The 26,743-nt window shown below is 41.8% G+C and overlaps 1 protein-coding gene across 34 annotated transcripts in view; it reads left to right on the top strand.

Moving 5' to 3' along the window:
• LOC110830138 (bromodomain adjacent to zinc finger domain protein 2B-like) overlaps positions 1-26,743 on the top strand; it is a 114,442-nt gene that overhangs the window by 33,524 nt on the left and 54,175 nt on the right. For 6 of the 34 annotated variants that reach the window (XM_087352716.1, XM_087352733.1, XM_087352717.1 and 3 more), the window contains exon 1: positions 6,361-6,400. The gene's annotated coding sequence lies outside the window, so the exon portion shown is untranslated. Of the gene's footprint in view, positions 1-6,352; positions 6,401-20,580; positions 20,637-26,122; positions 26,229-26,743 lie in introns of those variants that run through there. The other 28 variants (XM_087352740.1, XM_087352739.1, XM_087352738.1 and 25 more) reach the window with 9 other exon arrangements.

The raw sequence follows: 26,743 nt of genomic DNA, 5'->3' as shown, positions 1-26,743 counted from the left end.
AAATAGCCAAATTTTTCCTATCAGAAAGTCTGGTTTGGTGTTTCGTGGTTATAAAACGCATTTTTCACGTTTTAATTGTCCGGCGCGAATAAACATTGCCAGTTGATACGCTTCTGAATCGTCCGTAGTAGCTTGTCGATAATCGACTGTCAGTGTCTGATGTAAATGTGAATGCTGACAGTTGCTTTTCTGTTTCATGCGTTGTTTTGTAAAGAACGGCCTGTTCATTCCGGTACTCACTGTGTCAAAACTAACATTCTATGTTACACTTGCTTGATTCTAATGATGCTTCCGGTGTTTCGACCGGAAACTGGCCTTATCGGCGAGCACTTTCTAGAAGGGCACTGCACTGTTCTTAGTAGGATTTGGAAAATATATTCTTTCCAAGCACAAAATGTAACTTCTGGTTAGACATTCATTTTCATGTAACAGAATAAAAACCCGCATTAAGACAGGGGTGGTTAATTTTGTTACTAGAGGCCTGAAGGAGTGATCAAAGCTGCCGGTCACTCGCATTAAATGAACGTCATTTTTAACGGGATATTCCGACAGAAATTTTGTATGCATTTCTGTCTCCGTCATTCACGCTACGTGTTGAGATTAAAATTTTTGATGGTCTTTAAGAAAGGCAGAGACCCGGAGGTTAACAGACGGATTTCGTTTCTTTTTGAAAAAAAGAAGAAGGGATTATTGAAAAATTTGTTAATGAAATGCGTTGTGCTGTTTGCAGGTAAATGTTTAAATGCCACAGGAGGACTTAAGTCGTTTAGGAATAGAATTTGCGCCTTGGTTCTTTTAATAAGATGCTCAATTTCAGACAGAAGAAAACTTAATTTGAATGCAGAATTCTCGTAGGAAGGAGGAATGTTCAGGTATTTTTCTGCAGTGACTGTAGCATTAGACACACAGCGTGAAGAACTGGAGAATGTATTTTGCACGATTATTTGTCCCCGTGGCAAAGTACATAATATATTGGAAATGACAACTCCTTGTGGGGCAGACGGGGAAATACACTTTAGGTTGGAATAATTTATGAAAACAAACTAAGGTCGCTTTAGCACTCAGGTTTCGGACTGTCGGTCAAGTGAATGGTATTCCTTGGAGCTGTTCTTATAACATGGCAAGTATTCTGCTCTCTCTCTCCCCCCCCCCTCCCCCACTTTAGAGCATTAGAGCATTAGAGAATCAAACTGCTTCCAGACCGGTTTTTACCTAACTTGGGGGGACGCTACATTGCTAGTCCAGCGTCTTCCCACAACGAACGCCTATGATTTATTATTAACACACCGCCATTTAAACTTCAGTAGCATTATCACATTTTGTTTTATATTAACTCAGTAGTTTGGCTGGTGATTGTTAAATTGTCGGCAGAATTCCGTGTTGTACGATATGAAGTGTTGAAATTTGATTTTGTAATGTTTCCTCGTTCTCAGCGTCGTCTGCTTTTGAACTTTGGCGTGCTTAAAAAGCCTTTGTTTCATTTGCGCGAGTAACATCTTTTTCTGTGTCATAGAACAGTCCTCGGTTTGTCCCAGTGGGGGGCCCGTGTGGGATTTCACATGTGCAGAGTGGCACTAGGACGGGATTTCCTCCGTGTAATTCGCTTTCCCGTTTTGGTATCCTTCCACATCTGCTACATATTTACTCCGTCATATTGGGTCTTTCACAGATCCATCGTCTTACCCAATTGGAACAGCAAATTAATAAATAAATGGACTGTAGTTTGCAGAAAAGACTATAACATGAACTTCTGTGTCTATACGAAACTCTTTGATTCTATTAATTGCAAGCATGTTGAAGGTACAGACGTGAAATGGGGATTTTGTTTAGTGGTCATAACTATAGTCTGGACTATTAATTATTTATGTAGGCGACGCATTTGACAGGATTAGTAGGAGACTAATATGAATCGTTGTAGCGAAATGCCGATAGGAGATGGTCGTGAAAAGTGGACAGAAATGTGATTTGTCATCGTGTCAGTCCGTCGTTGTACGTTTAGACATTTACCTTTTCGTACGGGTGAGAACTGACAGTTTGGACAAACCAAACCCAATTCAGTATTGATCAAAAGAGGATTTAAACAGATTTACTTACTAATCTGAAAGTTGCCTGTTCATTAATTAAATCTGTAATCCCGGTTGACCCTTTGGGGCACAGGACACACGAATCAGGAACCTGACTGGACAATCGCTGTACCCAGCAACCCTCATCAACTATTTTTTAAAGACGGCCATGATGTTACAGCCATTTGGTGTATTAAATCTGCGTTGTCTTGATTTTATTTGTGTCAAAGTGTTCCTAAATAGTCAGGCGAGGTGGCAGATCTCTGTGTGGGTGGGGGTGGGAGGGGGTGGAGTCGTCCGTCCGCATTCTTCCGTCAACCGAACGGATTATGATTCGATGTGGTGTTAGAAAGCTCTGTACTAAAGGTTAGGTGAACTGAACTTCACTTCGCAATGGACCTGACACAGCCACAACGATGTGAGAACCAGTTTTTACATTGTTTTAAGTAAAAAAAAGAGTCTACTTTAACCAGTTTCGGTTTTAATCAAGTTTTACTGCACTTAAGTTACATCGCAGGTAGTGTTATCGTTTCCGGTAAAGACAGATCAGTTTAAGCTGCTTCCGTTTTAGGCAGGTAACCACGTACAGCACGGAAGTTACCCTGCAGGTAGTGTAAGAGTGTACTTACCTGGATATGCACAAACGCGAAGTCTGGCGGCTGACGAGATCCTCCTTGGCACTGCACCAACAACCGGCCCTCGTCACGAAACACAGAAGCATCCGTCTTCTCGGTTTCTTACCGCGTGCCAGAGACAAAGGACTGTGACGCCCAACGTGTCTGGTAACCGACTCCATGGAAGCTGATCGTCGCTCAGATAGTTAGGAAATGTCGTAGAGTAAAATACTTTTTCCACAAGAACCAGCAACCGGGTCGTATAATGACCAACATGATACAGTCTAATTTACCTCGGAAACAACGGGTTCTGTAGCGTGTTTGTTTTGCAAGTGTTGGTATCATCAGCGAAGTTATCTGGTTCCAAAAATTCCGTTCTTTGAGTCGTGTTGCTGTTAACTGATATTTAATTAACGATGCTTTTACAGTAGCTCAGATTATAGCGTCGATGTTAACTGATCGTCCACTTTGAGGTCATGGGAAAAGAAAATTTGGATTCTTACACCCAATTTTTGAACAGTGTCTGTTGGTCTAGACTAGTGGTATTCAACCTGGGGTACGCGAAGACATCTTAGGGGGTACGTGAAATTTAAAAAAAATATATATTATTTTACGATAAACACTGAATAATCAGTAATGTAATTTATTTAATTTATTTTAGATGTAGATTATATACTATGTATAACTTGAATTATACACCAACGACTTTGGGGGTACAAAGTTGAAGAGAAATTATATCTGGGGGTACGCGAAGACATATTAGGGGGTACGTGAAATTTAAAAAATTTAAAACGATACGTAGTTTACTCTAGCAGACAGAGAAATGACGTTTTAAAGGAAACAACAGAAAGAATTCGAAATAGAAGGAAAGGAAAATAAAAACAAAGTAAGATTAATTTTAGAAGTGCCTCTTATGTTGTGGCTCGCCAGTAGCAAATTAAGTAATTGGCTATTTAACGTCGTTGAACCAAGACGATTTTATCTTGATAGGGCTTTTGGTTTATTAATCAGCCTGTTTGAAGGGTCTCTACAATTTGTGGAGCTCGTACTCTCGTATTTCCTCGTCTTTTAAAGTTTATTATTCTCTGGAACCTCCTCCGTTTGAGGACGCTGTTTCAGTAAGCTGCTTGGAACACGGACACTGTTCCAGATTTATTAAAAGTAGTCTTGACGACTGACGCTGGGGGAAACTGGAAATTTGTAAACGTAAAAAACAATTTCTGAATATAATTAACGTAATTTGTAGTAATTCGAGACTGTTTTCTAAAGTTGACACGGTGAAACTTCTAATATTTTAAGAGGAAATCATGAATATATTATTCCTTTCATGTACTTTTCAGTTAATACATTTTAGCCTAGCGACATGAAGGCACAGTATAATATTAAAACGGTTCTCATAAGTATGTGGGACGATGTACTTGGACCGGGATACCATCGAGTGGCACAATATCTTGGCTCACTGAGAAATTTTCAACTTCTGAAGGAATATCGAGCATCTTTCAGTGAAGAGCCTGTTTCCCGTCGTCTTAACAACGCCCTTCAGTGCATAGCAATGTTTCGGTTGAAGCTTCCAGCATCTCCTGACTTCTGATGCAAAGATAGCAAATGTATCTTCGTGTCTCGGGTGTGATTCGTAAGTGGTATATCTGGCTTGAGATGTTTACGCGTTAACATATATTCTTTCAATTCATTGAACTCGATTGAAAATAAACTCGAACTTCCTTATGAAGTTGGTTTATTTATTTTGAAATGTTACATAAAGTAGATATTCTGGTATCTTGAAATTTAATATACGCAACTTCTTTCGTTATAAATACCGACATTTAAATTGAATCACATGTTATCCCCAATTTCAGCTCTGAATGGAATGTGTAAAATTTTGTTGTGTTTTTTTTTGTAATTGTGTGTGAAGACGTCTCCATTCAGATCCATACAAATGTCAAGAACGTAGGTTGTGAGCCCCTGTTCTGATGCAACCCAAAACATTTTCCAATCTCGACGACATACAATTACGTTCACAGAGACTTAAGAGCAGATTAAATTCCGTGAGTTCTTAAGATGCAGAATTTGATTGTGACTCAGTTGTAGTTGTGTGGTATGTCTTACGTTTTAGTAGGAAGACCTTTGTTTTAATTTCTCGTTTGTCTGAGGTATCGGCCGAGATAACCGAGAAATCAAAGTCCAACTCCATTCTGTAACAGTTAATTGTCAGTGAATCAAGATAGCCCACTTGTAATACACTTGATCGTATGAAGTCGTCCTTATTGGACGGGAAATTCTAAACTGATGTGTGGAGTAACGATAGATCGATTGTATGTCGTGACGCCGTCTGGTGTTGTCCGATGCCACACGCTATCCGAGCATCATCACGGCCCGGAATAGCCTCCCGGTGGTCGGAATGATGGTATCTCTATGCTGTGTGCACGTGTTCATGGGTCAGGGAGAAAGGCCCGTCACTGATTTGGGCCTCCGTGTGTGAATAAATATTGTTATAGCAAATAAAGACGTTTAATACACGGATCTTGGGGAGGGGGGCGTTGGTCTACTCCTTTCATTGTTTTTTTTTTTTTACCGCTCTACGATATATTAACGGATGAACGAAGAACGTGTAACGTGGTATTAGTTAATGTCATGAAGTCACTTGTAAATTTCGATTCTTATCGGAATTAGTTCCCGTTCGAGATCGTCAGTAAATGTTTTTTTTTTACATCAAATCTAAAACTTCTTGACGATGGTGAAGAGTCAATTGAATAAAAATTTACTTGGATATTATCCATCGTCTAGTAATAAAACGTAAAAAAACGTAAAACGACGTTTCGGAGATGGGACTCTATCTCCGTCTTCAGGTTCCTACACAGTTGGGCCCACTAGATAGAGCTAATCCCTATCTATTATCCATCGTCTAGTAAATATAAAACGTAAAACGACGTTTCGGAGATGGGACTCTATCTCCGTCTTCAGGTTCCTACACAGTTGGGCCCACTAGATAGAGCTAATCCCTATCTCCGGTCCGGAGATAGGGATTAGCTCTATCTAGTGGGCCCAACTGTGTAGGAACCTGAAGACGGAGATAGAGTCCCATCTCCGAAACGTCGTTTTACGTTTTATATTTACTAGACGATGGATAATATCCAAGTAAATTTTTATTCAGTTTTTTTTACGTCTATAATTATAGCAAATGAACATAACTTTCAAACTTTGTTTTGTTTGGGAGGGCATTAATAATAGTTATTGAAAGTCGCTTGCCTTTGGAAAAAGTTGTCTTGGAGTATCAGCCAGTAGGCTGTACGCCACTTGGCGTCTTTTGCTGAATACGATTTGTTTTTATCGTGAGATTAAATGATGTCCTCAGAAAATGGCGTAGTGATTCCACTCGAGACGTGGAATGTGCATTCTTCTGAGCTGAGGCCTCGGGCTGATCCCCTGCCCAGGGAGTTCTGCAATGTGTCTCTAGGAGAGTTCCAGAAGTTTATATTTTGATTCCGGTCGGCCCGTAAGGCATAAGAAAGGTCAGACTAACAGGCCTGCTTCTGCTTAATTAGCGGGATAAATTACGCCAGTGGACATCGCTATCATGGAGCAGTTTTGACACGTGTTTACTGTTGTTTTATCGGACGTGTCATTACAGAAACGTAATTTAAATTCGTGTGTAAGATTTATTTTCCTTTTTTCCAGATGCTCGACTCGGAAAGGGGAAGATAAATCCAGAAGCCAGTATGGTAAGTAAGTACCCGTTGCTATCAATAATGATACAATAATTTTGATACCTTATCTTATAAACGATTTGAAGTTACACATCTCGTGTCCTTAGCTTACGTCGATAACGCTTGAAATAAATTTCACAGTCATAGGCGGATTTTAGAGTAATATTCTCTGCGATATTACTTAAAATTGATAATTGTGATCAAATGTGATTCGTCTTTAATTTAACGAACACGTGGCTACAGCCGGGGATTCCAAAACCTTGGGTCGCGAGGGGAAAAAATCTGTGTTTCCGACGAATTTTTCAGGTTTTATTTTTGCAAAATGTATTCGTGTTCACAGAACAATTAGTATAATACAACGTTTCTAATTATTCCCGATACGGAAGAATTTTGAAATTTTTGGGTCGTGAATAAGATATCGTAATTTGCCGCTAAGAAGTGTTTTTGGCAGTGGGCGCCAGGTGGAAATATTGCTGTGAGCAGGACCGCTGGAAATGGGTCGAGCAGAGAGAGGGGCTGTTTGTGCAGTAGTGAGGAATGCTAACGCTGTTTGAGATGGTCTCTCGCCTGGCGACACGCAAGTTTCTCGCTATGTTTCAGTTCCATCAGACAAAGGACGCTTCGTGATCGAGCGTGTAATTCCAGGAGTTTCTTCGGAGGAGTCTTGACACTTAGCTCGAGGCGCTCATGTACGCGGCCCCAGTTTCATAAAACGCGAGATACGTCAATTCTTTCCAGTGCCATTAACAGGTTTGTCCAAAATAATCGTGACCCAATGAATTCCGAGGCATTAAACTTCGTTTTGCGAAAGGCACTTGTTCCTTTAAGGAAAATTAAACAAAGGATTCATGTTCCGAAACGTCTGACACCGTACAGTGTTTGAGAACCCTCTTCAACTTTCACTGAATGACACTGCTTTCGCCTTCCACAGCTATGTTCGTTTGTTTGTTATTTATTTTCGTTTGTGGAAAATATTAAGACGAAACAGGACAATGTTAATGGTGGAATGGAACAAATCAAGACGTGTGGGATGGGTCAGGCATGTAGCACGTGCGGAAAGATTAGAAATAGCACTAGTTTAGTATACCCGTGGACGCAGAGAGTTTTTGATGAGCCAATCAAATCTAATATCATCATTTAATTCATTGCGTGTGTTAAAGCTTCGATGTCGAAAAAATTTCTGTCATACGAATTCACGGCTTTTAAATTTCGTTTCTTGCATTTATGAGTAATGGACTACGTAGGACTTTGAAATTAACCACTTATAGGTTTTCGGTCCCTTTAACGTGCGTTGAATATTTCTTCTAGCCCTAATTGAATTCGACGTCACGTCATTGTTTTCAGAGACATTGAATCTCCTGTGGTTAAATTATCAATATGTGTTTATCTGTAGACTTCGCTTCGGATTTTGTGATATTAAGCAAATCTTCGTCAACTTCAGTGACAAAGACCACACAAGAGAGGAAAACTTTTATCACGTACAAAATGTTAGTAATTACAGATAAGTAATGCACCAGCCATCTTTTATTCCTACACCACAATTCAGACAATCTTTCTGAATACAATTCTGTCTCGTGCTTTCAGCACTTCAGCTGTTTAAATTTCCCCCCTCCCCAAAATTATATTCTGTTGTTGTCCAGACTTGTTATCTTAAGAAATGACTCCTTCCACCAACATCTACCATTTTATCATTTACGAATCAACCTACTATTCTACACTTCGTATTCCTTGACGCTGATAAGACGTCGTTAAATAAACCAGTAATTAATCATGAGAAAGAATGTTTTAATAGTGTTTTCATTAATCGTCTGAAGAATGCTACTTTGAGGGTTGATTTTGTTGTGCCATGTGTTTTCTGAATTTTTTTATTAATTTACTCTATAACCCTGTTTTTTAAATTAATATCTGGTACCCCCTAGCGATTAAATATCGTTTGTATTTTTACTGTCATCTAGTTTTATTACACTTACGTTTGACTCTCGGCGAGTATTTTGTTTTCATTGTCGAAACTGAATTAAATTTTATCTAGATTCTGTGTTTCAAACGGGAATTATGATTTCGAGTGGATTTTCCTAACTAGCGACCTTAATTATCGTATTTGGTTGTTTAGAAGCCGCAAGTGATGAATGTTAGATGAATTCTTATCGAGACGTTTATTTATTGTAATGTTAATATCAGACTTGTTTCTGAATCCCCACTGATCGGTTGGCATTGAGGAAATTAGACGTTTGTGGAGGTTAATTGCACGTGAAGGAAGTTGCGTCATCAGGAGAAACGTCTCGTGATCTTGCCCAAGAACTGTAATTGGCGACGTAGCAATGTATCGGTCTCTCGTTTTATGGTGTCGGCGGTGAATTTCCTGGGCTTAAAAGAATGAAAATAACACACACACACACACACACACACATAGCAAGCCCATTCCAGCCCCAATTTTGCATTTGTGTCCCACTTTGCCAACCGAATTATTTTTTATATACCACGCCTTGTAATCGTGTACACTCAGAGAAAATGTTATTGGAACAGGATGGGTCTGAACAGAAGTGACTCATTCGTTTTGACCTGTTTTGTGTTGAACGTTACGTCATCATCGTCGACTTCAAACTCTTAGTAATGCAGCGTGTTGTGAACAACTCTTAAATCTCGTGTTAATTTCATTGTTCCAACTAGTTTATTAAATCACGTGTTATTTTTAAACACGCTGTTACGCTGCGTTTATAAAGGGAAAGGCAGAGACAACACGGGTTTCACTCCCCTCCTCGCCGCAAATAAGGTGTAAGTGTTGCCAACAGCTGTTATTCCTCCCCAGGAACGTGGCGTCCGCGATTTGTTGAGGGATCGTTGAAAATTATAACACACATTTTGGTAGACCCGTATTTAAACGAGTTGTACAAAATGTCTGCGTAGTGACGGCCACGTATAAATTGCGTGTGTTAATGTGACGATCAGTAAAGCTGTGGCAACACTGATATGGTTACTAGTCAGTGATTGAATTTTCTGGTACTTCAATAATAACGCCAGTTAATTACGTTAGCTAGGCTGTTACACCCTCTCTCTTGCATGTAGTGGGCTGCGTAATCCTTAAGCTAAGCTAATTGGAACAATTAACAAACCCGTAGTTGGTTTTTCTTCTCTCCCCCCCCCCCCCCCGGTTGGTGTGATTTTATTTAAAGGGATTTTATTAGCGGTGCGTCAGAAATTATGTATCATACCACGTTTAAACGCATAATATATTCGCTAGTTAATGGAAATCACATAGTTCTGTGGTGGCAAGAAAACGTAGTTCGTTTGCAGGAAAGCAAGTTCTAGGCGTTTTTTCCCTTTTCTTTGTTTCTCTCTCTCTCTCCTTAATCTCTTCTCCTTTCCGTGCACATTTATCCACGTAATAAATTCTTTTTCAGTTCATGAATCTGTCGAATGAATTTTCAGTGCGTAAGGAGTTCTTAAACAGCTGTTTTTCAATATTTTCGGTTACTGGTGTCCGAATCCTTTAGAGTCCTTTGGTAACTATATTTACCACCTGTTTTATCGTTTAGCAATCCTTCAACACTTTTCTCACAGAACGTATTTATGTGTTTCATGTGATTCTCGCTGTAAACAGCGATTATTTCCTTAAACAGCGTCAATCAGCTGATCTTTTGTAATGGTGAAGAGTTGTGTTTTCTTCGCGGTACGGACTAGACTCATAAACAGCGATTATTTCCTTAAACAGCGTCAATCAGCTGATCTTTTGTAATGGTGAAGAGTAGTGTTTTCTTCGCGGTACGGACTAGACTCATAAACAACGATTATTTCCTTAAACAGCGTCAATCAGCTGATCTTTTGTAATGGTGAAGAGTAGTGTTTTCTTCGCGGTACGGACTGAATTCTTAAATATTATGCACGCAGTGCGTGTCTCATTATAAACATCGATTATTTCCTTAAACAGCGTTAACCAGTTGATCTTTTGTAATGGTGAAGAGTGGTGTTTTCTTCGCGGTACGGACTGAATTCTTAAATATTATTTCACAGCCCTGTGCTGATTGAATTGAAGACATAATTTAGAACAAAAACTTCGTTTCGCTCGTGCGTTTCATATTCGCAAGTAAGTTGCTGGTCCTGAGAATACCATTAGCATTGGGAACTCGGCCATTTTAAAACGATTTACGATCCCGCGTGGCAGAAGAATATATCGAGAGAAAGTTGCTGTTGCTTGTCTCGGCTTCCAGTTCCTTTCTTGCCTTAGGCGGTGGAACGTGTCCGCCCTCCTGCAGTCGTCGCAACGAGCCTCGTTCCTAGCTTCTGATCGCGATCGTCCCAGCCAGTAGTACCAACATGAAGAAGATAATTGAAAACTTGCAGTGTGTTGGATTACGAACCTCGTAAAACGCGCGCCTTTTTAAAATGCTATTGCGATACAACCTTTTGCAACAGCTTGTACCGGCCTTCACTGTACACACACCGTCGTAGTTCTGTAATGTTGGCAACACTGCGGAAGCTTTTTGAAGGTCACGGGCCGGAACTAGGTCAAGTTCAGCGGCCTTATCAAGGTCACGTGGTGTGCTGAGTTTATAAGGGCCCCGGAGGAGGGGGGCCCAGGGTCACGTGATTTATTATTGTTGCTGTTTGTTTATGTTTGTGGGGGTTTCATTTATGTTATATTAGGGAATTCGGTGGAGTGGGGGGAGGTCACTGCACTGATACTGAAGCTTGTACCTTGTGTACAGTCGGAGCTGAAGATACGAAGTTCACTCGTTGGTTATGCAAGGACAGCCACTGTGTTTATGAAAATTATTAGATTTTTGTACCTAAATTTGTGTATACTCTGGTGTTTCTCGTCTTGTCTCTTCATAAAAGTTCTCTTGTAAAGTAGAGGTCTTTTTTTTAAATAAGCGTCGTACGTCATGGATGTGGCTGCAAATACAACCACGGGCATTAAATCACTGAGGAAGAGTGGGTGGGAAGTGTAGCACGCATGGGACCTTTAGGAAATAAAATATGCGTACTAAATTGTAGCCGGGAAACCTCAGCGGAAAACCTCACCCCGTGGATCACAGTCCCTCCTGAGAAGCTAAATAGTACGCCCAGCTAGTCAAATTGCCCGTCTTTTACGGGACATAGGTTCATTTCCGTGTTCACAAAAGCCAGACGTCGGTCCCTATCCTGAGAGAGATGAATCCTGTTTCTCTAAGATACATTTTAATATTATCCTCCCATCTACGCCTGGGTGTTCCAAGTGGTATCTTGCCTTCAGGCTTTCCAATCAGAATTTTGTATCCATTTCTTATGTCCGCCATGCGCGCTACATGCACTGCCTCTCATCTCCATTGATTTGATTACTCTAACTGTATTTATCGAAGAGTACAAGTCATATAATATTAAAACGAATCTTAGAGCTTGAGGTTATGGACTGGAAAATTTTATTATCGGAGTTACTGCTAATGTTGAGATACTAAGAATGTGCAGGGAAGTGGTCGTGGTATACTTTGAGACATGTGTATCCGAGAATGTCTTCATCAAGAAATCCGATGTTTGGGGTCGCAACTAAAACTCCTGACTTTCTAGGGACGCCCGTGTAATTCGTATGCAGGGCTAGAAGACAGGACAGTGCAGGTGTACCAGCCTGAAATTAATCAGCCGATAGTAAGAGCCTTTAAAATTAATGACCGTGCAGAAACAGCGAACAGTAGCGATGTACAATCATGAGGATGGCTGTCGTCTGGTAATGACCACCGACGTTTCGTAGACCCTTGCTGTCTCAATCATCAGGTCAGCAAGGACCTCTGAAACGTCCGTCAGACTACACGGCGCTGCAACCCAGACGACAGCCATCGTCAGTGTCCCGTGTTTGGATATTCCGTCACCAGAGTGCTCTACAGCTTTGATCGAAGAAGTCTGCAATAGATTGGATCGCTACTGGAAAACGAACAACACATCAGAACCAGAGACTAACGCAGGAAAAATTACTCCCAGCATCTCTGTGTTCCACAGCCTCCTTCTCTCTGTTTCCTCCCTTCTATTTTTCTTTAGACAAGTTGGTTCCGTTCCCCCCCTTCCCCTCCTCGTCCTCCGTCCGTACAACTTTTATCTTCTTTTGTGTCGCTGTTGCCCTGGCAACCACCTGAACCCAGTATTTCCTCCTTTCTTTTATAACTCGGTATATGTCAGCCTACGAGAGAATTGCGAGGTGTGGTTAGCATTCCGAACGGATGTCAGAAATGTGTTCGTAATGATTCTGCATTGCGCACCCATGACGAAACATGGAGCAGGATTTTGGTCATGATATATGGAACACACAGAAAGACAAGTCTCATGACGGTCCCGTGCCTTCGTTTGGATTTGTTGTCTGTATTTACACTCACAGTATTCGGTGTCTTATTAACTCAAAGTGTTCCCCCACGTTAAAGGATCTTGGTTACGTCACTGCCTGGGCGGTTCTTTTTTGTTATTATAAGAGCTGGCCTTGTGATCCTGGGGTCTCGGGTTCGATTCCCGGCGGCGCCCGAATTTATAACTTGTGTTGGGCAAGGCCGTGGTCTAGGCAACACGGAGTTTTCCTCCGTGGCATCCCAACAATTACTCCATTCACACACAGAAGAAGGCAATGGCAAACCACTTCTGGATCATCTGCCAAGAACGTATATGAACAGGTCCCAGTCCGAGAAAAGGATGGAAGGATCCTGTTCATATGGACCTGTCGTCAGACAGAACACTAAATAAATAAATAAATACAAGTTTACAGTCGGAGCGTACGGGAAAGGAAATCCATGTAAGAACGTGTTCGGGAAACTTCTGGGGCAGAGACTACTTGAGGAGGATATTAACATGTGGAAACAGCGCCTGGAATTGGAGATTGGATTCAGCTGGCTCAGCACGTGTCTCTTGTGATGAACCCTCGAATTCCATTTATTTCCCGGTGTTTTAAGGAAGATTCTGTATTCGCGAAGTTTACTTCCTATTAAGAAGGCGGTGATACTTCGTGCGGATGTTCTGTAGATCGCTTTTGCCTGGAAGCAGTTCTGGCAGGGGAGAAGGGGGGGGGGGACGCCTACTCCATGAGCAGAGGCGCACAGCGGAACTGGTACTTCGTGGGCACTTTGTCTTCGTCTCTGGCTGTGTCAATAGTGACGTAATCGATTCGCTACCTGCTGTTTGATCCGACAACAGGCGCGTAATGTGGAAACCTGTCATCAGCGGAAAAATTATTTGGAAAAGTATCGTAAAATTACCTCTAAAGGACGGAATCTTTCAGCGTGGAAACTAAACATTGCGACCGAGTACTCGGACGATTACAAATGAATCGAATCAAACAGGCAAAGGTGAAAATTGGTCAGGAAATGTGGGCGAAGCTCAACAGTTGTGGCGCAAAATACGATCGAAATCAGACTTTAGCAGATCCATCCGTAGGATTTGAGGTTTTCACGGCGGTGAGTCTGAAGATGGCTGTCTTCTGGGTAGAATTTTACCGAAGTTTCAGAGGTCCTTGCTGCCTCCATCATCAGGGAACCCATAAGGCAGCCATCTTCAATTTCGTGAAAATCCGTTCAGCGTTTCTCGGGTTGTGAGTGATGGGCAGTTCCAGGACTAATTTTTTTGGAGTGACTACGAACCTCGTAAGAGAATATCTCTCAGTTGTTCACCCAATTTATTATTAATGACTGATGTATAGTCTGTTTACAAACACAATTGCGCATGCGCACGTTTCTTTTTTAAAAAAAAACTCAAAACCAGGGATGTTTCGTACACTTCATGTCGTGAAATGAACTATAATGTGTTCTTTATTCCTCGATGTGTCTCTGAAGCTAAGAGAACCGTTTGTGACCTCCCACCGGAGACCATTAGATGCTACCGAAACCTCAAAGTTTGAATCTCAGTTATCTGAATAATTTATGTTCACAACTAAACCCGCGTTCCTGATCATTAACAACGTAAACTCCTTTCATTCGTAAAGGTTTTAAGAGAATTCGCTGTTCAAATATGGTATTCGACATGCTCACTGTCTGATGCGGATATGACGACGTTTCGGGAGTCGGCTGTTAACGTGCGAGACCATTATAAAACAAAAATATGAATTAATAACGCGTCAGTATGGCAACCAATCGCAGGAAGACAGAAGTGCAGTTAGCTCCCGAAACGTCGTGGACATGGAAGATGATGGGTGGTGCCCAATATGTTATCTGTATGAAGCAAAACCTTTCGAAGCTTCGGATGTCAATTTGCTCTCGTAGTCTTCGGAGATACATTAATGACAGTTCATATCTTTTATTGGCGGAGGAGTGTGAGTGGGGGAAAAGGACAGAATCGGGAGGTCATATCGCACAGTAGGAAAAAGTTTGCGCAGGAGAATGAATCTTACGTGGAGGTTTGGTGGCTGCATTGCCTAGTTTTTGCTCTAGCGGGAGGAGAGGAAGACAGACTGTGTGCGAGGCAGGGGGTACGGTGCTGCAGGGTTGCGTTGTAGAACGGGGTAGGGTGCAGAGGGGGTAACTCCGACACTCCAGTGAAGCCTAGCAGGAACGCACACTCGCTCACTGACAGGAGATGTAAGAACGAGCAAAGTCGATACGGACTGTTTCTCCGTCTCCTTTCCTCCTCTGCCTACCACTTTTCGCTTTCCTTTTGTCCACGTTTATACTTTGTAGCCTTCTCCTTTCCGTCTCTTCTTTTACCCTCTTTTTCTGGTGTTTTCCAGGGCTCGCTTCTGCAACTGTAAGGGTTGGTTAGTGCGAGTTGCCGCGAGGGGGTGGAGGGAACCTTGTCTTTTATCTTCAGCGGCCCCTGCGATTCAGAAGGAACGCCAATCACGGATAGGAAATGGGGTCTTTTGAAAAACAGAAAATAAAACCTTGGAACCAATATCTCATTCTAGCCCGCTCAAATACATACAAATTAGCGCGTAAAAGAAAACTTTTTGAGGGGAAGGTTTGAAACGGTTTATGGTAATTTGATTTGTGTGTGTCCGTCATATATGAAAGACGCAGTGAAAAGGTGTTTTGTAAAAAGTGCAGTAGACCCCCTGTTTTATATCTTGTCTTTCCGTCTGCCCCCCCCTCCCCCTCATTCTTCGTCGTAAGTTCATTATCGGCCCTTATTCTTCATTCCATCTCATCACCTAACATCGCGGGCGGGTGCTTTATTTTCGAGACACCCCGGGTTCATATCTCGGTCTGGATACCGGCTCTCCTGACTCAGGTCATCATGGTTTCCCCCCTCTTTCCGTCCATACAAATGACGGGGCACTACAGTTTCCTTACACATCCTTTCCAATTCATTATTCTGTTCGTAATAATATTCCTTTTTCTGTAATTTCTTTCGTTGGGTTGGACACCCCTTTTCCGTTACCATGTCAGGTAATATCACCCTGACCTCTATAGAGCCGATACTACCCCTAGGAGCTTCGCCACCGACGGGGCTTCTCCATTTCCAGGCCCTGAACTCCATGGGGTCACCCCCCCAGCTAAAGTCCCCCACGCCTAGTCCAAACCAGGATGTTTGTTGTTGTTCCATGCGCTCTGTCTCACGAGTCACCGCCTTGGCAACCAGATCTGGACACCCCTGTGCTTGCAAGAGTGGCCTTAGGTAATTTTTGGAATGCATTCTTGCGCGGAAGTGGCCTTTGATCACATTAGTGTAATAATGACCTACGCTGTAGGACGTGAAAATAAGCGCCTTTTGAATGTCAGTGTACTCCACAGAGTACGCCTTTCCAGGAATAGGTTTGAGTGTTCGTTGCTGAAAACACGATGACGTAAGTCCCACGAGGCAGTCGGTGCTGGACGTAATATTGTTGAAACGAAGTGACCATCGTTTCTCTACCTTTAGGGAATTACCATCAATGTCCCCAGGCAGTACCCACTTGTCCTGGTAAAAGTAGTTTTTAAAAGCGAGCCTCGTCTGAATAACATTTAAGTAATCAGTCCGTACCGCGAAGAAAACACAACTCTTCGCCATTGCGAAGATAAGTTTGACTTTGTTTAGGGAAATAATCGCTGTTTACTGTGAGAATCGACTGAATCACGTAACTGCAGAATGAAAACTGAGTGACTGTCAAAGCTGGTGGATGGTACGTATATTTACCGCCGGGTCTGAAAGGGTTAAGACATCGGTCGAGGACAGTGAGTTACGAATTTTATCATTATAAAGTTTAATTCCTTATCACGTGTTATTTCGACATTTTTCCAGACAGAATGACGTTCATAAGTAATGAGTTGATCTCTGAAATAACTCCAGACGGGTTTACAAATGTAATATGTGGTACTGATGTAATTTTGCGTGAGTATGAAGGTAAAGTATGGTTGTTAAACTTAATTAATAACCTGCCACGAAGACACACGAGGAGTGGAGGTATAACTCCACGAATTTTTAACGTCGGTTGTAGGTGAAATGGAGGTTAGGTTAATCCCCTGTCCGATTTACCCTTTTTTAAGTCCAGTATTGCATCGAACCAAGGAATATATGGCTGTAGAGCCGGTCTGGACGTTGTAGGGAAGAGAAAATTTAGTTCACACAAGAAAAACTAAGGTTGATGTGAAGAATCAAAAACGTGGTTTACGGAATTCATCAGATGTTTTGAAATTCTGATCTCTTATGGGGTTATTTATATGCCACGCCCTCGCCCGAAACCTCACACAAAATGGACTCTGAAGTTGGAATGAGGCTTCTTTTGATGACGAAGGAAAGAGAAAGCCAGTACGGAAGAAAGGATATAAAAGGGGACTCGTGGTAAAGGGGAATGACGAATAAAGAGGTGGGAGGAGTGGGGGGATTAATCGGACCGCGTCATGAAATTCCAAGAAAACTGTTTCAGCTCTAGTCTAGATATTGCGTGCATTACGCTCTTCATCGCAAGTCGGTTATTGGGGGTTGGAAGGGGTGGAATGGTAAGAAGGAACGAAGGAATTGTGCATTAGTACATGGTTGGGTGTGTCCCATCCTATTTTACAACCAAAGCGTTTCACTTCAGGAATGCGCTCCTCGTGAGTTGATACAGTGGCAAAAATTTCGTCAGAATTTTCGTTTCACTTAAACGCGCGGCCCAAAATAATGTGGCACTGAAGATGCAGGCAGTATGTTTCTCCGAAACGTCGTTGTGTACGTGATGTACACGCGGACTCTCACAGCCCACAAGACCAGAGTTTTTCCACATCTTTATTTCGTAAGAACACCAACTCTGGTTTCGTCTTTCATTTTTTAATCTCGTCGCCCTTGTGGAGTTGGGGCCCGGAACTTTCTCCGTGCATTAATTACTTTATTCACTTTGTTTTTCTCCGCCACTCGGCTAGCGTTCTGATAATTTATAATTAATTAGTTTCTGTTTGAATTCGAATGAGCTACAGAGAAGAGAGAGGAGATCGGGGTAGTGAGAGAGACTGCATTTAACGGGAGAAAGAGATTTTCGGCTGTGAAGGTTCCCAGACAGTACCCATTCGTCGTTCTGTTAAAGATAGTTTGGGGAGAATGCAATGCATTTGGACGTGGAACAGCGTCTTACTGCATTCGATCGGAATTTTGACTTTAACTTAGGGAGGGCGGCATTTGGTGAAATTTTGATGTTGTCGTTGGTAGGACTGCATGTGGGATATCCAGTGCGTGTGCCGAATTTGGATACCGATTTCGTATCTGCTCTAGGACCGCAGAAACCCACAGAAAACCTTAATCGAATTCGCTGTTGTTTTATTTTTTTACTCGGACAGGGAACTACCAACTTTAGGGTTGTTGGTTATCAGATTTATATAAATCGTTGTGTCATGTGTCATATGCGTCTTGGTACTTTTCGTTTCTTCAGGTTAGCTCATCCGGTAAGTTGTTGGAAGGGTCGAAGGTTGGTTGGGAAATTCCTCTCTCCATTTGCGGTTAATAACGTAAGTAAAGATTATCTTTCTGGCTAATCAGCACGGCACGCCTCTCCGCAATTAGCAGATTCCTTTCTGTGCACAGTGGTCAAGGAAATAACATCCGACCATGCCCTTGATCATTTAAAAGTATTGTGGTAACTATATGCACCACCCACTTTAAAACGTTTAGCGACGCACCATTGTGTTTCGTTTGATTATCGGAGTAAACGGCGATTATCTCCTTAAATAAGCGTTAACCGTTTGCGTCGGCTTATGTTCGTCGATTCGCACAGTGGGGTCACGTATTCGAACCCCGATCCAGATGTGTCTGAAATTCTCTGTATTGTTCTTTGTCTGTGGATAGTCCGAGCCCAGTAGGAAATAGAATAATGATGGATGAGTCTACCGACTTTTAGCGCTGGTCTCTGATGTAAATTCAATCTGAGCCCTTACTGTAGTTTCGGAGATAAATTGTACGGACGGACAGACAGACTCATCCTAATTACGGATTCAGTTTACGCGTTTCGTATCTTGAGCGTATGAAACGCTGGTTCTGGTAAACCTAACCTCCAGTCCTTGCGTTTGCTTGTCGTGTTGTCTGAAGCTGGTACTCCACTTTAGCATTTCGAGACCACTTCAGGGAGTGTGTAAGGTGAATGGCCTTAAATATATTCAGCTAATATGGCGACATGAAGCTTAGGGGGGGGGGGGGGGCGGTGATGGGGCTCGTAATATATACAGTCTGCCCCAAAAAGATATATATATACACACAGCCATTACATACGTAAGCATTGTGTATGCATATTTTTGGGATATCCTGTATTTGAATCCGTTTCTCCAGTAGCAGCATCCTCCTTCACGCCTGTCACGTGACTGGCAGTGAGATCGTTGTGTGAAGTCGATCTCCGCTGCAGATGAACATCAAAGTCTCTTAATAAACTGTGGCTGTCAGTGGTCCTTGTAGCTAATTCATATTTGATTAAAAATGACATAAATAACTTATATAGAATCATTAACAATTTAAACCCTGTTCTAACTAAATACACCACCTCATTTTTTTTCACAGGTAAGTTTTGTATAAACAGCGATTATTTCCTTAAACAGCGTTAACCGGTTGATCCTTGTAATGGTGAAGTGTTGTGTTTTCTTTGAGGTACGGACTGAATTCTTAAATGTTATTTAGACGAGGTTTGTGTTTCATATGGTTAAAGGAGATACTTAACGCCGTGTTATTTATTAACTTGCGTCATACTGCGATGTCTTGTGTATATTTTATAAGTGCAGATAAAAATTGTTTTGCTCTCTGTGCATCCAGGTTGTTGGATGCCCACTGCTCGTTTTGAAGTCTTGCTTTTATTTAGTTATTCCTTCTTTGTCCTTGTAACGAGTTGTCTGTTGCGTGACCACTTGCCTCTCTCTGTCCTTCTTACCTCCGAGCTGGGGGTCTGCGGTCGTGGTTTGACTTCTGGAAGGTAGACAGACCAAAGTCCCTCTCCTTGTCGTGGCCTAAGGAAAAACTTCTTCCCGCCTGTCTCATATCGATACTAAGACGTGTTATCAGTTGCGAATCTTGTCTGAATAATATTAACTATTCAGTCCGTACCGCGAAGAAAACACAACTCTTCACCATTACATGGATCAACTGGTTAACGCCGTTTAAGGAAATAATCGATGTTTATTGTGAGAATCTATCACGAAACGCATAAATACGACATTAATTGTAATTGGTACATATAATTACGATTTAGCTTTAAAATATTGAAAATTTAGTACGTTGTAATATTTATCTTTGACGTTTGCACATTTCTTGTAGTGGACAGTTTTGTATGATCCTTGTGACCCATTATCAGACGTTAAATTCTATTTGCCACTTCGCAAATCGACTCCCCTCAGGCGAGCGGTTGACCTCATTTTGAAATAGTACTTAGGTGTATTGCCAATTACGAAACGTGTTTCATGTCTGCATGAATGAATCTATTGTAAGACGTGAGACGTTTGTTGGCTGTGACTTCAAAACCGACTCATTTGACCCCCCCCCCCCCCCACACCCCCACCCCGCGAAATGACATCAAGTCGTGAACGATGATTTTGATTTTAGAAGCTCGGCGTATGACTTCGATTTGACTTTATTGCATAAAATGTTTTAACAGTGCCCGTGGCAAGGTTGGACTATATAGACCCGAATAATTGAATGATAGGTCTCAAAGTGAACGTATCATGTACGTTACTGTGCTAATGTTATGGGAGTACAGAACCGATTTGAACTAAATTTGGTGTGTGCGACTTATGTTGGGGTATCGAATAGTGATCCTTATCGATGTTTAGGCTCTGTGGAGCTTAAAAGAAACTTAATATAAAGTGACACGGCTCTTTGCTTAATCTGTTTCAGATGACAAGACGAAGGCAGATTAGGGTAGAGGTTTACCACATGAGAAGACCCTAACCGTAAGTCCTGCAAATGCATTAAACTAGAGGTATTTGCTCAAACACTTACTAATTGCTCGCGAAATGTCACTGGTATTGTCCAGCGTCTGCCCCAACTTCCTAATGATGAGTTTCAGATTTGGAGACCTTTTAAGCCGAAGCTCGTATTAAATAATATTTAAGAATCCAGGCCGTACCGCGGAGAAAACACCACACTTCACCATTACGAAGATCAGCTGGTTAACGCTGTTTAAGGAAATAATCCCGGTTTATAGTGAGGATCATAGTTCGTCTGATTAATATTTAAGAATCCAGTCCGTACCGCGAAGAAAACACAACGCCTCACCGTTACGAAGATTATCTGGTTGACGCTGATTAAGGAAATAATCCTTGTTTACATAAGTATATAATGCGAGATTATTGATTGTTTTTAAGTAGATGGGGCATGTAATTACAGTTGGGCTTTTACAGGGTTGAACAAAATGGCAGATTCCGTGTTTAGTAAGGCGGTGTAGTATTTGGTGTTACTAAGATTGTGATCCGACTATACGCTTATGAATTTCTGTGACTCATATCAAAATAAACATGGCGGTTCTTGAGTACGTTAGCCGACGAAATTACTCTAAATTGTTGCCCTGATACGGTTCCTGACTTTGTGCCAATGTACTTGAGGTATCTGCAACGAGAACTGGTTTCTGTGGACAGACAGAAAACCAAGGTTTCGGATGGTCGACAAGTTGGCAGTCTCTGTATGCACGGCGACTCGAAAGCTTGCACAGAGAAGGAATCTTTTCAGTGTACGTTGGGTTGGCTGTGGTGCGTGGCTGCATACTTCATGTTACGTACTTAAGTCTGAGTTTACGTGGACTTTCAAGGAGAAAAAAAAACTGACTGTGACTTCCTGCCTCAGTCCGTCAGTGGATCGTGAGACTTCTAGGTTGAGATGAAGCCATTGAAGTCTCTGAATTCGTCTGTTAAAATTGCTTCATATGTCTTGAACCAAAGGGCAAGATTTAAATCGTGACGATTGGAAATATTCAACCCCCAGAGGCGTCCATTCGAGTCCCGAAGCTCTAACCTTTGTCTCGGACTGAGGTTAATAAGTTAAGTCTGTGGTACTTAAGCGTAGGACAAGCTTTTTGTATCCGGACGGATGTAACAAGTGGTTTTTGAGCTGGCTACCGACTTATCGCCACCCTCGACATTTGAAGTTGTGGCTGTTTACAAAAAATGTCTGCATTTTTACTCGAAAATATTATCTAGCAGGTCTGTAGTGAAGTGTCCCGCTGTGTTAAGTTGATTCTTGATTATTCTGTACGCCACTTTGTTCATTTGAACAACATGTTTCGAATCAGTGTGGTCATCATCAGGTTCAGTTCCCTGTTTCTATGTCATTGCACTAAGAATCTCCTTCCAGATTTCCAGAAACTGTGATAAATTATTTATTAAAATGTTTTTAATTTGGTTATAACGGTTAAAAGTCAAAATGCGAAAAGAGATTGTAAAAAAAAATGTTTTTAGCGCGGAATGGCGAGTCCCGGTGTGTTTTCTGTGAGTTGTGGTCGTTGTGGAATGTTAATCGTTATAGAATAATGATTGTCTCGTAAGGCCCAAATTTCCTTGAGAGCAAATATATAACCAATATTTGCTTTTTGTGTAGGTATTATTAATTGGCTGTCAGACAGAAAATCAGCCTGGATTGGATGTCGTTCTGTAATATGACGGAACATTGACACGGAATAGCAAATCCTATTGTAACATTTCAAGCTCAGTCTGGCTATTATTCGAGTAAATATTTGATTTAATTCTATCGCGAATGTGAAATTCGCGTGGATTTTATCAGCTCCGAAATACGTCCTCGTGTGTTATAATGCAAGTTGTCACCACTGTATAAAACTCAGGCTGTTATAATAAAGTTTTGTTTGTTCTGACATGTATTCGAATTGTAATTGTTGTAGATATCCGACGCTTCGGATAATGCGAGTAATTTACTGGATCTTTGTTTGAATTGGATTTGAAACAATTGTTACGTCAAGCACTGGATGGCGGAGTTGACAAATTATGTAGCTCCTCGCCTAATTTCCTACAACATTTCAGCAACATCTAGATATTTTTCGGAATTCGCATTTTCTTGTCAACAATGCGCTGCCGTGCAGTAGGCAATTTCTATTGATAATGGACGTAAAATCCCATTTAAAAAGGGTTTATATTTACTCGAGTTTGTGGAGTTCATTGTTGCTTATAGCGGGTCGTGATTTTCAATTGTTTGTTTCTCGCGTTGTGCACCGTTTTCCACGTCGTTCGGATGGCGTCTTAAGGCAGTTTCTTTAAAAGTGTATCTAATTCTGCTTTGCTTAGAATTTCCAGAAGTCCTTGAGTGGTTTTGTGAGCTTTTATATTCGCAGCTGCTCGAACCAATTGTCTTTTTTGCGAAGATTTCGAAATGAAATTATTTCCGTGGTAACAGAACAGATAACTTCAATTGTTGATAGATTGCGTAACATAACTTCTGTGCCGGTTTCTGTCAATCATCGTATAATCTGAGAATCGAAATGCCAACATTGTTAAGCGAAATTTCTCGCGAATAAAATGAAAAGAAGTTTGTTGTTTCTTCGTACATTTGAGTTTGATAATTTATATTTGACGATGAAGACACATTTTTCTAAAACACCTTCTTGCAGCCAAAGTCGTGGATGCGATATTGTAACTGGCTAACGCTCTTGAAAAGGGAAATTATCGCTGTTTATTGTGAAAATCACGAAAAAGCCTACAAATACAAAACGCAGACCCAGTCATTGGCAAAGCCGATGGTACAGATAGTTACCACTGGGCGATAAAGTTGTTAATTGTGCGTCGATACCTCAGGCGGCGTGTTTCTTTTGAATTTTCGTCCTAAATTGGCGTACTGTGGTCACGTAACTATTGATTGTAAGATTACAACATGTGCGGAATAATTAGACAAACTGGGGTGGGGGAGATGACACTCGTAGATGAAATCATGTGGGACAGTGACCATTGCCAGGAACAGCACACGGAGGAAATCGAGCACGGGAAATGGAAAGGAACCATTTTGTGTTATGTAAAAACCAGTTCGTGTTTGTTGGTCTGTTTGTGACGAACGAATGAGGGGGGGGGGGGGCATTGATTTTTTTTTATGAAGGTTCCAAGGCGGTGACCACTCGTCTTTCCGGTAAAGGTAGTTTGAAGGTACGAAAGTGTAGTGAATAAGGGATGAAAATGTGAAAGAAATCTCTGGTTTTATTTTTCTGGTGATATAATAAGAATGTACACCGGAGATGTTAAATTTGTTAGGTATCTTTATGTACACTGAAAGGATATATATCGAATTTAATAATAATAAGTTGAAAAAATTAAAATAATTTTAACGTAGTGCCTGTGGAAAATTCAACGTGAAATCTCCCAGTGTTACATTAAATGTTAATGTTTTTTTTTTATTAAATGCAATTTATTTGTGATATTTATTTAAGCTTCAAACGCCTATTAGGGTGGGGGGGCTCCAATATATTTTTTTTTTTTTTGCAATTCTGCTACGTGCTGTATCTACCAGTTAAATATTTCTTTATTTTATCAACTATTAATCTCGTCAGATAAGCAAGAAAGCTAAAGGGGAAAGGACCCCCTATATAGTAAGACCTGCACACGTAAATAATAGACCCGTTCATTTGTTACACATTCTGTAGAATCGATATTGACTATTCCCGTGGAAGTTTCTTGCAATGGCGGTAGGTTTTAAGATCTTGGGTGGAGACAGAATTGTCTATTTGGAGGCTTAGAGGGGTGTGTGGCAGTGGTGGGTTAAGTTGTGTTTGCTGGGAGTAGGTGTGCCAGCGAGCGAGCGAGCCTTCGTTCCTTGGATTCGCTTTGCCGTTCTGCGACAATTAATCATTGGAAGACGTGAGGAGAGCTGTTGGCCTGGTCTCTGGCTATAGAACATAGAGGAAAGGACAGTCTAGTCGGAGTGGGCATAGAACACGAAGCTTCAGGAAAGAATTCTCTGTGCTCCGTAGGTTTCAGGGATACGAACCATAGTTATTCTGTGTGATGCTGCCTGTTAACACGCACAGCTGATATTCACATGACCGATAATGGTGACACGCATCGGTCGATGGAGATGCAGGTTGGCGACCTTAATAACATCAGTTACGTGCTTTAGCTTAAACTGTCCGCTTGTAACACCTAATGACTGTTATTGGGATCAGAGGGTTGATAGAATAGTTTCAGAATTCAAGAAGAAAGACTTGTTAACATGTTTAAAACATCTTTACTATGTCAATGTTACAGCTGTTCTTGCCAAAGGACCTCCTTCAATTGATTTCGTGGAGCAAAGGTCTTATCGAGAAATTTCCCGGCCTTGTATGCATCCTGGAAGTTCATCACCGTGTTCGCAACAGCCCACCACCGATGTCTATCCCGAGTCAGATAAATCCCCTTCACCTATTTTAATGCCCGCTCATCGACGCCAAGGTCTTCCAGGTGAACTCTTTCCTTCAGGGAGTTGGTGTGTAAAAACTGGTATCTGTTTCCATGGCTCTTTATGTCAAGGATTAGGAAGGAAACAAGTTTTTTTGTGAGATTCGTAACAGGCACTTTACCACCAGAAATTTCGCCACACATATGTTCGGTTGTCGTTAATGCAAAGCCGAGTAGACATGTAAAATTCTCGGGCTCTGCTGCTCTCTGATACAAGCCTGTGGGATCTCTTTTTATAGCTAGGCGTGCGCCTGTCATACGTTCACCGAGTTAAGGATCAGGTTTGGTCGATGCTCGTACAGACAGGTGACCTTGCTGTGATACATTCACTTCTTGCAATTTCGTGTCGCCTTTTCCAGACAGCAAGACAAAGGTGTTTCGCCCGTTAATGGGAGAGATGAGAGGATGAAATAAGGTATGAAGCAACAAAGATAATAATCCCGGCTAGTGGTAACGGTCTGCTTGAACACTCTGTGCCTTTGGAGTTTACCCACGCAATTCTATTTGCGTGTTTCTTATGATTCGCGGTGTAATCAGCAATTATTTCCTTAAACAGCGTTAACCAGTTGATTTGTGTAATGGTGAAGAGATGTGTTTTCTTCGCGGTACGGACTGAATTCTTAAATGCTATTTAGACGAGCTTAGGCTTCAAAGGGTTAACCAGTTGATCTTCGTAATGGTGAAGAGTTGTGTTTTCTTCGCGGTACGGACTGAATTCTTAAATGTTATGTACACGAACTTCGGGCTTCAATGGGCCAGCGGAGCGTCTTTTAGCCACGTCATGACGCAGTTTTGACGCTAGGGGTATGACTGACCTCGAGCGCCTTCCCTGTCCTTGGATGTGACGGTGATAGTGGGCCGTCGGCGCTGGTCCGAAGTGGCTCTGACCTTATAAAAGTGACCGAAACCCTTGGCATTCTGCCAGCGGCGTGATATGGGCTCTTTTATAACAGCCGAGCGTTGTAAGGTGAAATTCGGGGAGAAATCTCACACACAGTATCACATTTTTTTACAAGGTCTACTCGCTCTGTGGTCGAACCCAGTTCCCCGCGGTGAGATACCGGCCTACAACCGCCTGCCTTGTCTCTTGGTGACTGGTGTGATACATGCAGGAAGGAATTCGTAAGTCTACGCTAGTTTCCGATAAAATAATTCGCGTTGATTGTAGCAAGCTTGTATGCAGTTCTGCGCTACAAAGTTTTAGCCCCGAGACGAAAAATGTGTTTGTATCCGACCGTGCCAGTCCGTGCACCACAGAGAAAACGCGTCTCCGTGACAACGATGAGTTGCTTAATGTTTAAGGAAATAATAGCTACTGGTTCTCATAAAACATACGAAACCTATAAATCCACTCTTGAGGCAAAGTGCAGAGATCCTGAAATGTTGAAAAAAAACAGGTGGTACGTATAGTTACCACTAGTTTTGAGTTGTTAATTTCAAGACTGTGAAACCGAGACAAGCATCGTAACGATAAAGGTGTAGTTGCCTCCGCGCCTTTAGACCGCGAAGGTGTATGGGGGGGAGTGGAGGTAGATCTCAGTGCGTTCCGTACCTCTGCGCTTGATTGATGTTTCCTCGGTTTCAAACCCCGGTCGCTCAGTCTAACTGCGCGACGCGCGGTTGCAAGCTGCAGTTTC

This window comes from Zootermopsis nevadensis, unplaced genomic scaffold (assembly GCF_977971745.1).
Source record: "Zootermopsis nevadensis isolate Lab colony 2312 unplaced genomic scaffold, Znev_1.0 Znev_ptg000021l, whole genome shotgun sequence".
NCBI classification, from domain to species: Eukaryota; Metazoa; Arthropoda; class Insecta; order Blattodea; family Termopsidae; genus Zootermopsis; species Zootermopsis nevadensis.
The sequence above is the reverse complement of the archived record's forward strand: the minus strand, read 5'-3'. Positions and strand labels throughout refer to the sequence as shown.